Source organism: Hyla sarda, unplaced genomic scaffold (genome assembly GCF_029499605.1).
Source record: "Hyla sarda isolate aHylSar1 unplaced genomic scaffold, aHylSar1.hap1 scaffold_1092, whole genome shotgun sequence".
NCBI lineage: Eukaryota > Metazoa > Chordata > Amphibia > Anura > Hylidae > Hyla > Hyla sarda.
The window spans coordinates 107466-122719 of record NW_026607712.1 but is presented as its reverse complement, the minus strand read 5'-3'; the positions used below and the strand labels follow the sequence as shown (position 1 = coordinate 122719).

Sequence of the window (15254 nt, the reverse complement as noted above, 5' to 3'; positions counted from 1 at the left end):
GCCAGCTGATGACCAATCCATTAGTGCAATGGATGGCTGGAAGCATTTGTCTTTGCCTTTGCAATACCACAGAAGCAATGCATGGTCAATGTACAGCAATGACACACCTGTGTGAACAGCCAGGAGACCCCCCCCCCCCCCCATGTTATGTTACATAGTTACATAGTTAGTACGGTCGAAAAAAGACATATGTCCATCAAGTTCAACCAGGGAATTAAGGGGTAGGGGTGTGGCGCGATATTGGGGAAGGGATGAGATTTTATATTTCTTCATAAGCATTAATCTTATTTTGTCAATTAGGAACATTCAGCACCCACCCGCTATCAAGGCAGCTGCCTATCATGTCATGCCCTACCTGCACAGGTGTGCTGGCTACTCAAATGATCCAATTAAGGAGGCCATTTAGTCAGCAGCAGCAGAAGTCCTGTGCCTGGACGCTCCAACAGTGGCCAGACACAAGCAGAAGCAGAAGAAGCAGAAGCAGCAGCAGCACCACCTTTTGTTTTTTGGCTGCAGCAGCAGCAAGGCCCACAGGGCTGGCTAGCTGGCTAGCCAGCAAGCAGGTAGCAATGAAAGTAGGAATCTTTCTTTTTAACCCTGTAAGGGGGTGGTGCACTGTACCCGAAGATACTGCCATATCGGGTCAATGCATAGGGCGACGGAAGCAAGCTTCGAAATCGGCCCCCGTTCTCAAAAATCCATTTAATATATGGTCCCCAGATAGGGGACGTATCAGATATTAAACTGATAAGAACAGATACTACACTTGATCTTAGCCAAAAGGCCGAGAAGCGATAACCGTGAAAGGGGCGGGCCCAACAAGGTGCCCTTCATGGGCACTATCACTGCTTGCTGTCAGGGAGGCTGCCAGACAATTTTCCATGCACACTCTGGGCTGGGGTGCAGTCAACCACCAGTACACACAGCAGAACCTAAACCCATACCATTATTGCTAAGCAGCAAGACAGGGGCCCATTGCACTCCCACGGGGCCTTTTTAAATGCAATCCATAACCCGGATTTGCCAGGAACCCTTCTTACTCCTCCTACTTGCATGTGACACTGGGCTTAGGATCTGCATAGGAAACACACACACAAGCACACACCTACCTTTGTTGCCTGCAGATGCCTCCTTGGCTGTCCCCAAACGGTATCAAACCAACACCCACGGGAAGCTGTAAGCATAGAGGACATGCCTGCACCCCATTGGACTTACCTGTGTGGGTTAAACCCGGGTTATTTGACAACCTATGGCGGTGATGGTTCTGCTCAGGCAGAGCAGTGCTGATGCTCCTCATAAAGCTGTCGCTGCTGTGAAGGTTCTAGGTGACATCACAAATCCCTATGGTTACATACACAACAAAGCTGGGTTGTTGTTGTTTACACTCTGCAAGGCCTGTGGAAGTGAGTGACATCATAGCACTGTAGTTCTGAGGGTTCTAGATGGATGCAACAATCTCCTGTTGCTTCTATGAAGGCCATAATAGACGACATCACCAAACAGCTCCATAGTCACATACACAGCAAAGGAGAGATGTTGTTTACACCTAGTGATGTCAGTGGTATTGAGTGACATCACAGCACAGTGCTAAGGCTCCTGGGCCTGGACACAGCAGCGGCTGCAATATCTCAACGGAGAATACGTTTATATATATGTGTGTGTGTGCGCGTATATATATATATATATATATATATATATATATATATATATATTTCTCCGCCGAAATCACTTTTAAACCCATTTCCACCTTTTTTTCCCCTTCTCTTCCTCTTACTTTTTTTTCACGTTTTTTTACGTTTTTCTCCTTTTCGCCTCTTTTCTGGGCGTATTATTCTTCTTTTTCTTCTTTTTTTTCGTCTAATGCATACCCCATCAGTGCAGCAATGCTTATTCAATACCGCCAGCAGATGGAGACACTGGGGGATAATTTTCTAAGGATTTATACTGATTTTTCCTGTCTGAATTTGTCGCACAGAAAGTTGCAGGCCAAATATGTGTGACATTTCTGCGACTTTAGCTTCTAGAGCATTTTTACAACATTATACATAGGTGCTGAATACATAAAAAGCGACTGTTCAGCGACAGACAAGTCGCATCGGCTGAAAGTAGGCCAGAATGTCAGTCCATGTTGGAGCAGGTTTAGATACAGTCTAAAGTATAGATCTCAAAGTCTGTGCACAGAATTTAGCAAGGGCCTCGCACCTTCTGATGCATCAGGTAGGTGCACAATAGCATAGCCTAACCCTCTGTACTTTGGTCTATATTGATGCGGGACATAGACAGCCAGCTGATGACCAATCCATTAGTGCAATGGATGGCTGGAAGCATTTGTCTTTGCCTTTGCAATACCACAGAAGCAATGCATGGTCAATGTACAGCAATGACACACCTGTGTGAACAGCCAGGAGACCCCCCCCACCCCATGTTATGTTACATAGTTACATAGTTAGTACGGTCGAAAAAAGACATATGTCCATCAAGTTCAACCAGGGAATTAAGGGGTAGGGGTGTGGCGCGATATTGGGGAAGGGATGAGATTTTATATTTCTTCATAAGCATTAATCTTATTTTGTCAATTAGGAACATTCAGCACCCACCCGCTATCAAGGCAGCTGCCTATCATGTCATGCCCTACCTGCACAGGTGTGCTGGCTACTCAAATGATCCAATTAAGGAGGCCATTTAGTCAGCAGCAGCAGAAGTCCTGTGCCTGGACGCTCCAACAGCGGCCAGACACAAGCAGAAGCAGAAGCAGCAGAAGCAGCAGCAGCACCACCTTTTGTTTTTTGGCTGCAGCAGCAGCAAGGCCCACAGGGCTGGCTAGCTGGCTAGCCAGCAAGCAGGTAGCAATGAAAGTAGGAATCTTTCTTTTTAACCCTGTAAGGGGGTGGTGCACTGTACCCGAAGATACTGCCATATCGGGTCAATGCATAGGGCGACGGAAGCAAGCTTCGAAATCGGCCCCCGTTCTCAAAAATCCATTTAATATATGGTCCCCAGATAGGGGACGTATCAGATATTAAACTGATAAGAACAGATACTACACTTGATCTTAGCCAAAAGGCCGAGAAGCGATAACCGTGAAAGGGGCGGGCCCAACAAGGTGCCCTTCATGGGCACTATCACTGCTTGCTGTCAGGGAGGCTGCCAGACAATTTTCCATGCACACTCTGGGCTGGGGGGCAGTCAACCACCAGTACACACAGCAGAACCTAAACCCATACCATTATTGCTAAGCAGCAAGACAGGGGCCCATTGCACTCCCACGGGGCCTTTTTAAATGCAATCCATAACCCGGATTTGCCAGGAACCCTTCTTACTCCTCCTACTTGCATGTGACACTGGGCTTAGGATCTGCATAGGAAACACACACACAAGCACACACCTACCTTTGTTGCCTGCAGATGCCTCCTTGGCTGTCCCCAAACGGTATCAAACCAACACCCACGGGAAGCTGTAAGCATAGAGGACATGCCTGCACCTCATTGGACTTACCTGTGTGGGTTAAACCCGGGTTATTTGACAACCTATGGCGGTGATGGTTCTGCTCAGGCAGAGCAGTGCTGATGCTCCTCATAAAGCTGTCGCTGCTGTGAAGGTTCTAGGTGACATCACAAATCCCTATGGTTACATACACAACAAAGCTGGGTTGTTGTTGTTTACACTCTGCAAGGCCTGTGGAAGTGAGTGACATCATAGCACTGTAGTTCTGAGGGTTCTAGATGGATGCAACAATCTCCTGTTGCTTCTATGAAGGCCATAATAGACGACATCACCAAACAGCTCCATAGTCACATACACAGCAAAGGAGAGATGTTGTTTACACCTAGTGATGTCAGTGGTATTGAGTGACATCACAGCACAGTGCTAAGGCTCCTGGGCCTGGACACAGCAGCGGCTGCAATATCTCAACGGAGAATACGTTTATATATATGTGTGTGTGTGCGCGTATATATATATATATATATATATATATATATATATATTTCTCCGCCGAAATCACTTTTAAACCCATTTCCACCTTTTTTTCCCCTTCTCTTCCTCTTACTTTTTTTTCACGTTTTTTTACGTTTTTCTCCTTTTCGCCTCTTTTCTGGGCGTATTATTCTTCTTTTTCTTCTTTTTTTTCGTCTAATGCATACCCCATCAGTGCAGCAATGCTTATTCAATACCGCCAGCAGATGGAGACACTGGGGGATAATTTTCTAAGGATTTATACTGATTTTTCCTGTCTGAATTTGTCGCACAGAAAGTTGCAGGCCAAATATGTGTGACATTTCTGCGACTTTAGCTTCTAGAGCATTTTTACAACATTATACATAGGTGCTGAATACATAAAAAGCGACTGTTCAGCGACAGACAAGTCGCATCGGCTGAAAGTAGGCCAGAATGTCAGTCCATGTTGGAGCAGGTTTAGATACAGTCTAAAGTATAGATCTCAAAGTCTGTGCACAGAATTTAGCAAGGGCCTCGCACCTTCTGATGCATCAGGTAGGTGCACAATAGCATAGCCTAACCCTCTGTACTTTGGTCTATATTGATGCGGGACATAGACAGCCAGCTGATGACCAATCCATTAGTGCAATGGATGGCTGGAAGCATTTGTCTTTGCCTTTGCAATACCACAGAAGCAATGCATGGTCAATGTACAGCAATGACACACCTGTGTGAACAGCCAGGAGACCCCCCCCCCCCCCCCCCATGTTATGTTACATAGTTACATAGTTAGTACGGTCGAAAAAAGACATATGTCCATCAAGTTCAACCAGGGAATTAAGGGGTAGGGGTGTGGCGCGATATTGGGGAAGGGATGAGATTTTATATTTCTTCATAAGCATTAATCTTATTTTGTCAATTAGGAACATTCAGCACCCACCCGCTATCAAGGCAGCTGCCTATCATGTCATGCCCTACCTGCACAGGTGTGCTGGCTACTCAAATGATCCAATTAAGGAGGCCATTTAGTCAGCAGCAGCAGAAGTCCTGTGCCTGGACGCTCCAACAGCGGCCAGACACAAGCAGAAGCAGAAGCAGCAGAAGCAGCAGCAGCACCACCTTTTGTTTTTTGGCTGCAGCAGCAGCAAGGCCCACAGGGCTGGCTAGCTGGCTAGCCAGCAAGCAGGTAGCAATGAAAGTAGGAATCTTTCTTTTTAACCCTGTAAGGGGGTGGTGCACTGTACCCGAAGATACTGCCATATCGGGTCAATGCATAGGGCGACGGAAGCAAGCTTCGAAATCGGCCCCCGTTCTCAAAAATCCATTTAATATATGGTCCCCAGATAGGGGACGTATCAGATATTAAACTGATAAGAACAGATACTACACTTGATCTTAGCCAAAAGGCCGAGAAGCGATAACCGTGAAAGGGGCGGGCCCAACAAGGTGCCCTTCATGGGCACTATCACTGCTTGCTGTCAGGGAGGCTGCCAGACAATTTTCCATGCACACTCTGGGCTGGGGGGCAGTCAACCACCAGTACACACAGCAGAACCTAAACCCATACCATTATTGCTAAGCAGCAAGACAGGGGCCCATTGCACTCCCACGGGGCCTTTTTAAATGCAATCCATAACCCGGATTTGCCAGGAACCCTTCTTACTCCTCCTACTTGCATGTGACACTGGGCTTAGGATCTGCATAGGAAACACACACACAAGCACACACCTACCTTTGTTGCCTGCAGATGCCTCCTTGGCTGTCCCCAAACGGTATCAAACCAACACCCACGGGAAGCTGTAAGCATAGAGGACATGCCTGCACCCCATTGGACTTACCTGTGTGGGTTAAACCCGGGTTATTTGACAACCTATGGCGGTGATGGTTCTGCTCAGGCAGAGCAGTGCTGATGCTCCTCATAAAGCTGTCGCTGCTGTGAAGGTTCTAGGTGACATCACAAATCCCTATGGTTACATACACAACAAAGCTGGGTTGTTGTTGTTTACACTCTGCAAGGCCTGTGGAAGTGAGTGACATCATAGCACTGTAGTTCTGAGGGTTCTAGATGGATGCAACAATCTCCTGTTGCTTCTATGAAGGCCATAATAGACGACATCACCAAACAGCTCCATAGTCACATACACAGCAAAGGAGAGATGTTGTTTACACCTAGTGATGTCAGTGGTATTGAGTGACATCACAGCACAGTGCTAAGGCTCCTGGGCCTGGACACAGCAGCGGCTGCAATATCTCAACGGAGAATACGTTTATATATATGTGTGTGTGTGCGCGTATATATATATATATATATATATATATATATATATATATATATTTCTCCGCCGAAATCACTTTTAAACCCATTTCCACCTTTTTTTCCCTTCTCTTCCTCTTACTTTTTTTTCACGTTTTTTTACGTTTTTCTCCTTTTCGCCTCTTTTCTGGGCGTATTATTCTTCTTTTTCTTCTTTTTTTTCGTCTAATGCATACCCCATCAGTGCAGCAATGCTTATTCAATACCGCCAGCAGATGGAGACACTGGGGGATAATTTTCTAAGGATTTATACTGATTTTTCCTGTCTGAATTTGTCGCACAGAAAGTTGCAGGCCAAATATGTGTGACATTTCTGCGACTTTAGCTTCTAGAGCATTTTTACAACATTATACATAGGTGCTGAATACATAAAAAGCGACTGTTCAGCGACAGACAAGTCGCATCGGCTGAAAGTAGGCCAGAATGTCAGTCCATGTTGGAGCAGGTTTAGATACAGTCTAAAGTATAGATCTCAAAGTCTGTGCACAGAATTTAGCAAGGGCCTCGCACCTTCTGATGCATCAGGTAGGTGCACAATAGCATAGCCTAACCCTCTGTACTTTGGTCTATATTGATGCGGGACATAGACAGCCAGCTGATGACCAATCCATTAGTGCAATGGATGGCTGGAAGCATTTGTCTTTGCCTTTGCAATACCACAGAAGCAATGCATGGTCAATGTACAGCAATGACACACCTGTGTGAACAGCCAGGAGACCCCCCCCCCCCCCCATGTTATGTTACATAGTTACATAGTTAGTACGGTCGAAAAAAGACATATGTCCATCAAGTTCAACCAGGGAATTAAGGGGTAGGGGTGTGGCGCGATATTGGGGAAGGGATGAGATTTTATATTTCTTCATAAGCATTAATCTTATTTTGTCAATTAGGAACATTCAGCACCCACCCGCTATCAAGGCAGCTGCCTATCATGTCATGCCCTACCTGCACAGGTGTGCTGGCTACTCAAATGATCCAATTAAGGAGGCCATTTAGTCAGCAGCAGCAGAAGTCCTGTGCCTGGACGCTCCAACAGCGGCCAGACACAAGCAGAAGCAGAAGCAGCAGAAGCAGCAGCAGCACCACCTTTTGTTTTTTGGCTGCAGCAGCAGCAAGGCCCACAGGGCTGGCTAGCTGGCTAGCCAGCAAGCAGGTAGCAATGAAAGTAGGAATCTTTCTTTTTAACCCTGTAAGGGGGTGGTGCACTGTACCCGAAGATACTGCCATATCGGGTCAATGCATAGGGCGACGGAAGCAAGCTTCGAAATCGGCCCCCGTTCTCAAAAATCCATTTAATATATGGTCCCCAGATAGGGGACGTATCAGATATTAAACTGATAAGAACAGATACTACACTTGATCTTAGCCAAAAGGCCGAGAAGCGATAACCGTGAAAGGGGCGGGCCCAACAAGGTGCCCTTCATGGGCACTATCACTGCTTGCTGTCAGGGAGGCTGCCAGACAATTTTCCATGCACACTCTGGGCTGGGGGGCAGTCAACCACCAGTACACACAGCAGAACCTAAACCCATACCATTATTGCTAAGCAGCAAGACAGGGGCCCATTGCACTCCCACGGGGCCTTTTTAAATGCAATCCATAACCCGGATTTGCCAGGAACCCTTCTTACTCCTCCTACTTGCATGTGACAGTGGGCTTAGGATCTGCATAGGAAACACACACACAAGCACACACCTACCTTTGTTGCCTGCAGATGCCTCCTTGGCTGTCCCCAAACGGTATCAAACCAACACCCACGGGAAGCTGTAAGCATAGAGGACATGCCTGCACCCCATTGGACTTACCTGTGTGGGTTAAACCCGGGTTATTTGACAACCTATGGCGGTGATGGTTCTGCTCAGGCAGAGCAGTGCTGATGCTCCTCATAAAGCTGTCGCTGCTGTGAAGGTTCTAGGTGACATCACAAATCCCTATGGTTACATACACAACAAAGCTGGGTTGTTGTTGTTTACACTCTGCAAGGCCTGTGGAAGTGAGTGACATCATAGCACTGTAGTTCTGAGGGTTCTAGATGGATGCAACAATCTCCTGTTGCTTCTATGAAGGCCATAATAGACGACATCACCAAACAGCTCCATAGTCACATACACAGCAAAGGAGAGATGTTGTTTACACCTAGTGATGTCAGTGGTATTGAGTGACATCACAGCACAGTGCTAAGGCTCCTGGGCCTGGACACAGCAGCGGCTGCAATATCTCAACGGAGAATACGTTTATATATATGTGTGTGTGTGCGCGTATATATATATATATATATATATATATATATATATATTTCTCCGCCGAAATCACTTTTAAACCCATTTCCACCTTTTTTTCCCTTCTCTTCCTCTTACTTTTTTTTCACGTTTTTTTACGTTTTTCTCCTTTTCGCCTCTTTTCTGGGCGTATTATTCTTCTTTTTCTTCTTTTTTTTCGTCTAATGCATACCCCATCAGTGCAGCAATGCTTATTCAATACCGCCAGCAGATGGAGACACTGGGGGATAATTTTCTAAGGATTTATACTGATTTTTCCTGTCTGAATTTGTCGCACAGAAAGTTGCAGGCCAAATATGTGTGACATTTCTGCGACTTTAGCTTCTAGAGCATTTTTACAACATTATACATAGGTGCTGAATACATAAAAAGCGACTGTTCAGCGACAGACAAGTCGCATCGGCTGAAAGTAGGCCAGAATGTCAGTCCATGTTGGAGCAGGTTTAGATACAGTCTAAAGTATAGATCTCAAAGTCTGTGCACAGAATTTAGCAAGGGCCTCGCACCTTCTGATGCATCAGGTAGGTGCACAATAGCATAGCCTAACCCTCTGTACTTTGGTCTATATTGATGCGGGACATAGACAGCCAGCTGATGACCAATCCATTAGTGCAATGGATGGCTGGAAGCATTTGTCTTTGCCTTTGCAATACCACAGAAGCAATGCATGGTCAATGTACAGCAATGACACACCTGTGTGAACAGCCAGGAGACCCCCCCCCCCCCATGTTATGTTACATAGTTACATAGTTAGTACGGTCGAAAAAAGACATATGTCCATCAAGTTCAACCAGGGAATTAAGGGGTAGGGGTGTGGCGCGATATTGGGGAAGGGATGAGATTTTATATTTCTTCATAAGCATTAATCTTATTTTGTCAATTAGGAACATTCAGCACCCACCCGCTATCAAGGCAGCTGCCTATCATGTCATGCCCTACCTGCACAGGTGTGCTGGCTACTCAAATGATCCAATTAAGGAGGCCATTTAGTCAGCAGCAGCAGAAGTTCTGTGCCTGGACGCTCCAACAGCGGCCAGACACAAGCAGAAGCAGAAGCAGCAGAAGCAGCAGCAGCACCACCTTTTGTTTTTTGGCTGCAGCAGCAGCAAGGCCCACAGGGCTGGCTAGCTGGCTAGCCAGCAAGCAGGTAGCAATGAAAGTAGGAATCTTTCTTTTTAACCCTGTAAGGGGGTGGTGCACTGTACCCGAAGATACTGCCATATCGGGTCAATGCATAGGGCGACGGAAGCAAGCTTCGAAATCGGCCCCCGTTCTCAAAAATCCATTTAATATATGGTCCCCAGATAGGGGACGTATCAGATATTAAACTGATAAGAACAGATACTACACTTGATCTTAGCCAAAAGGCCGAGAAGCGATAACCGTGAAAGGGGCGGGCCCAACAAGGTGCCCTTCATGGGCACTATCACTGCTTGCTGTCAGGGAGGCTGCCAGACAATTTTCCATGCACACTCTGGGCTGGGGGGCAGTCAACCACCAGTACACACAGCAGAACCTAAACCCATACCATTATTGCTAAGCAGCAAGACAGGGGCCCATTGCACTCCCACGGGGCCTTTTTAAATGCAATCCATAACCCGGATTTGCCAGGAACCCTTCTTACTCCTCCTACTTGCATGTGACACTGGGCTTAGGATCTGCATAGGAAACACACACACAAGCACACACCTACCTTTGTTGCCTGCAGATGCCTCCTTGGCTGTCCCCAAACGGTATCAAACCAACACCCACGGGAAGCTGTAAGCATAGAGGACATGCCTGCACCCCATTGGACTTACCTGTGTGGGTTAAACCCGGGTTATTTGACAACCTATGGCGGTGATGGTTCTGCTCAGGCAGAGCAGTGCTGATGCTCCTCATAAAGCTGTCGCTGCTGTGAAGGTTCTAGGTGACATCACAAATCCCTATGGTTACATACACAACAAAGCTGGGTTGTTGTTGTTTACACTCTGCAAGGCCTGTGGAAGTGAGTGACATCATAGCACTGTAGTTCTGAGGGTTCTAGATGGATGCAACAATCTCCTGTTGCTTCTATGAAGGCCATAATAGACGACATCACCAAACAGCTCCATAGTCACATACACAGCAAAGGAGAGATGTTGTTTACACCTAGTGATGTCAGTGGTATTGAGTGACATCACAGCACAGTGCTAAGGCTCCTGGGCCTGGACACAGCAGCGGCTGCAATATCTCAACGGAGAATACGTTTATATATATGTGTGTGTGTGCGCGTATATATATATATATATATATATATATATATATATATATATATATTTCTCCGCCGAAATCACTTTTAAACCCATTTCCACCTTTTTTTCCCTTCTCTTCCTCTTACTTTTTTTTCACGTTTTTTTACGTTTTTCTCCTTTTCGCCTCTTTTCTGGGCGTATTATTCTTCTTTTTCTTCTTTTTTTTCGTCTAATGCATACCCCATCAGTGCAGCAATGCTTATTCAATACCGCCAGCAGATGGAGACACTGGGGGATAATTTTCTAAGGATTTATACTGATTTTTCCTGTCTGAATTTGTCGCACAGAAAGTTGCAGGCCAAATATGTGTGACATTTCTGCGACTTTAGCTTCTAGAGCATTTTTACAACATTATACATAGGTGCTGAATACATAAAAAGCGACTGTTCAGCGACAGACAAGTCGCATCGGCTGAAAGTAGGCCAGAATGTCAGTCCATGTTGGAGCAGGTTTAGATACAGTCTAAAGTATAGATCTCAAAGTCTGTGCACAGAATTTAGCAAGGGCCTCGCACCTTCTGATGCATCAGGTAGGTGCACAATAGCATAGCCTAACCCTCTGTACTTTGGTCTATATTGATGCGGGACATAGACAGCCAGCTGATGACCAATCCATTAGTGCAATGGATGGCTGGAAGCATTTGTCTTTGCCTTTGCAATACCACAGAAGCAATGCATGGTCAATGTACAGCAATGACACACCTGTGTGAACAGCCAGGAGACCCCCCCCCCCCCCCATGTTATGTTACATAGTTACATAGTTAGTACGGTCGAAAAAAGACATATGTCCATCAAGTTCAACCAGGGAATTAAGGGGTAGGGGTGTGGCGCGATATTGGGGAAGGGATGAGATTTTATATTTCTTCATAAGCATTAATCTTATTTTGTCAATTAGGAACATTCAGCACCCACCCGCTATCAAGGCAGCTGCCTATCATGTCATGCCCTACCTGCACAGGTGTGCTGGCTACTCAAATGATCCAATTAAGGAGGCCATTTAGTCAGCAGCAGCAGAAGTCCTGTGCCTGGACGCTCCAACAGCGGCCAGACACAAGCAGAAGCAGAAGCAGCAGAAGCAGCAGCAGCACCACCTTTTGTTTTTTGGCTGCAGCAGCAGCAAGGCCCACAGGGCTGGCTAGCTGGCTAGCCAGCAAGCAGGTAGCAATGAAAGTAGGAATCTTTCTTTTTAACCCTGTAAGGGGGTGGTGCACTGTACCCGAAGATACTGCCATATCGGGTCAATGCATAGGGCGACGGAAGCAAGCTTCGAAATCGGCCCCCGTTCTCAAAAATCCATTTAATATATGGTCCCCAGATAGGGGACGTATCAGATATTAAACTGATAAGAACAGATACTACACTTGATCTTAGCCAAAAGGCCGAGAAGCGATAACCGTGAAAGGGGCGGGCCCAACAAGGTGCCCTTCATGGGCACTATCACTGCTTGCTGTCAGGGAGGCTGCCAGACAAATTTCCATGCACACTCTGGGCTGGGGGGCAGTCAACCACCAGTACACACAGCAGAACCTAAACCCATACCATTATTGCTAAGCAGCAAGACAGGGGCCCATTGCACTCCCACGGGGCCTTTTTAAATGCAATCCATAACCCGGATTTGCCAGGAACCCTTCTTACTCCTCCTACTTGCATGTGACACTGGGCTTAGGATCTGCATAGGAAACACACACACAAGCACACACCTACCTTTGTTGCCTGCAGATGCCTCCTTGGCTGTCCCCAAACGGTATCAAACCAACACCCACGGGAAGCTGTAAGCATAGAGGACATGCCTGCACCCCATTGGACTTACCTGTGTGGGTTAAACCCGGGTTATTTGACAACCTATGGCGGTGATGGTTCTGCTCAGGCAGAGCAGTGCTGATGCTCCTCATAAAGCTGTCGCTGCTGTGAAGGTTCTAGGTGACATCACAAATCCCTATGGTTACATACACAACAAAGCTGGGTTGTTGTTGTTTACACTCTGCAAGGCCTGTGGAAGTGAGTGACATCATAGCACTGTAGTTCTGAGGGTTCTAGATGGATGCAACAATCTCCTGTTGCTTCTATGAAGGCCATAATAGACGACATCACCAAACAGCTCCATAGTCACATACACAGCAAAGGAGAGATGTTGTTTACACCTAGTGATGTCAGTGGTATTGAGTGACATCACAGCACAGTGCTAAGGCTCCTGGGCCTGGACACAGCAGCGGCTGCAATATCTCAACGGAGAATACGTTTATATATATGTGTGTGTGTGCGCGTATATATATATATATATATATATATATATATATATATATATATATATATTTCTCCGCCGAAATCACTTTTAAACCCATTTCCACCTTTTTTTCCCCTTCTCTTCCTCTTACTTTTTTTTCACGTTTTTTTACGTTTTTCTCCTTTTCGCCTCTTTTCTGGGCGTATTATTCTTCTTTTTCTTCTTTTTTTTCGTCTAATGCATACCCCATCAGTGCAGCAATGCTTATTCAATACCGCCAGCAGATGGAGACACTGGGGGATAATTTTCTAAGGATTTATACTGATTTTTCCTGTCTGAATTTGTCGCACAGAAAGTTGCAGGCCAAATATGTGCGACATTTCTGCGACTTTAGCTTCTAGAGCATTTTTACAACATTATACATAGGTGCTGAATACATAAAAAGCGACTGTTCAGCGACAGACAAGTCGCATCGGCTGAAAGTAGGCCAGAATGTCAGTCCATGTTGGAGCAGGTTTAGATACAGTCTAAAGTATAGATCTCAAAGTCTGTGCACAGAATTTAGCAAGGGCCTCGCACCTTCTGATGCATCAGGTAGGTGCACAATAGCATAGCCTAACCCTCTGTACTTTGGTCTATATTGATGCGGGACATAGACAGCCAGCTGATGACCAATCCATTAGTGCAATGGATGGCTGGAAGCATTTGTCTTTGCCTTTGCAATACCACAGAAGCAATGCATGGTCAATGTACAGCAATGACACACCTGTGTGAACAGCCAGGAGACCCCCCCCCCCCCCCATGTTATGTTACATAGTTACATAGTTAGTACGGTCGAAAAAAGACATATGTCCATCAAGTTCAACCAGGGAATTAAGGGGTAGGGGTGTGGCGCGATATTGGGGAAGGGATGAGATTTTATATTTCTTCATAAGCATTAATCTTATTTTGTCAATTAGGAACATTCAGCACCCACCCGCTATCAAGGCAGCTGCCTATCATGTCATGCCCTACCTGCACAGGTGTGCTGGCTACTCAAATGATCCAATTAAGGAGGCCATTTAGTCAGCAGCAGCAGAAGTCCTGTGCCTGGACGCTCCAACAGCGGCCAGACACAAGCAGAAGCAGAAGCAGCAGAAGCAGCAGCAGCACCACCTTTTGTTTTTTGGCTGCAGCAGCAGCAAGGCCCACAGGGCTGGCTAGCTGGCTAGCCAGCAAGCAGGTAGCAATGAAAGTAGGAATCTTTCTTTTTAACCCTGTAAGGGGGTGGTGCACTGTATCCGAAGATACTGCCATATCGGGTCAATGCATAGGGCGACGGAAGCAAGCTTCGAAATCGGCCCCCGTTCTCAAAAATCCATTTAATATATGGTCCCCAGATAGGGGACGTATCAGATATTAAACTGATAAGAACAGATACTACACTTGATCTTAGCCAAAAGGCCGAGAAGCGATAACCGTGAAAGGGGCGGGCCCAACAAGGTGCCCTTCATGGGCACTATCACTGCTTGCTGTCAGGGAGGCTGCCAGACAATTTTCCATGCACACTCTGGGCTGGGGGGCAGTCAACCACCAGTACACACAGCAGAACCTAAACCCATACCATTATTGCTAAGCAGCAAGACAGGGGCCCATTGCACTCCCACGGGGCCTTTTTAAATGCAATCCATAACCCGGATTTGCCAGGAACCCTTCTTACTCCTCCTACTTGCATGTGACACTGGGCTTAGGATCTGCATAGGAAACACACACACAAGCACACACCTACCTTTGTTGCCTGCAGATGCCTCCTTGGCTGTCCCCAAACGGTATCAAACCAACACCCACGGGAAGCTGTAAGCATAGAGGACATGCCTGCACCCCATTGGACTTACCTGTGTGGGTTAAACCCGGGTTATTTGACAACCTATGGCGGTGATGGTTCTGCTCAGGCAGAGCAGTGCTGATGCTCCTCATAAAGCTGTCGCTGCTGTGAAGGTTCTAGGTGACATCACAAATCCCTATGGTTACATACACAACAAAGCTGGGTTGTTGTTGTTTACACTCTGCAAGGCCTGTGGAAGTGAGTGACATCATAGCACTGTAGTTCTGAGGGTTCTAGATGGATGCAACAATCTCCTGTTGCTTCTATGAAGGCCATAATAGACGACATCACCAAACAGCTCCATAGTCACATACACAGCAAAGGAGAGATGTTGTTTACACCTAGTGATGTCAGTGGTATTGAGT

General features: G+C 46.4%; 7 non-coding genes across 7 annotated transcripts; all 7 read right to left on the bottom strand.

The window, feature by feature from the left end:
* Positions 1-605: 605 nt before the first annotated feature.
* LOC130300699 (U2 spliceosomal RNA) lies at positions 606-796 on the bottom strand. The gene has a single exon (XR_008851536.1). It is a non-coding gene; the product is annotated as a U2 spliceosomal RNA (small nuclear RNA).
* A 2089-nt stretch (positions 797-2885) lies between these two features.
* LOC130300697 (U2 spliceosomal RNA) lies at positions 2886-3076 on the bottom strand. Its single transcript, XR_008851534.1, has one exon. It is a non-coding gene; the product is annotated as a U2 spliceosomal RNA (small nuclear RNA).
* Positions 3077-5164: 2088 nt separating this feature from the next.
* On the bottom strand, positions 5165-5355 carry LOC130300696 (U2 spliceosomal RNA). Its single transcript, XR_008851533.1, has one exon. It is a non-coding gene; the product is annotated as a U2 spliceosomal RNA (small nuclear RNA).
* Positions 5356-7445: 2090 nt separating this feature from the next.
* On the bottom strand, positions 7446-7636 carry LOC130300695 (U2 spliceosomal RNA). The gene has a single exon (XR_008851532.1). It is a non-coding gene; the product is annotated as a U2 spliceosomal RNA (small nuclear RNA).
* Positions 7637-9718: 2082 nt separating this feature from the next.
* On the bottom strand, positions 9719-9909 carry LOC130300694 (U2 spliceosomal RNA). The gene has a single exon (XR_008851531.1). It is a non-coding gene; the product is annotated as a U2 spliceosomal RNA (small nuclear RNA).
* Positions 9910-12001: 2092 nt separating this feature from the next.
* LOC130300693 (U2 spliceosomal RNA) lies at positions 12002-12192 on the bottom strand. The gene has a single exon (XR_008851530.1). It is a non-coding gene; the product is annotated as a U2 spliceosomal RNA (small nuclear RNA).
* A 2097-nt stretch (positions 12193-14289) lies between these two features.
* Positions 14290-14480, bottom strand: LOC130300650 (U2 spliceosomal RNA). Its single transcript, XR_008851488.1, has one exon. It is a non-coding gene; the product is annotated as a U2 spliceosomal RNA (small nuclear RNA).
* Positions 14481-15254: the final 774 nt, after the last annotated feature.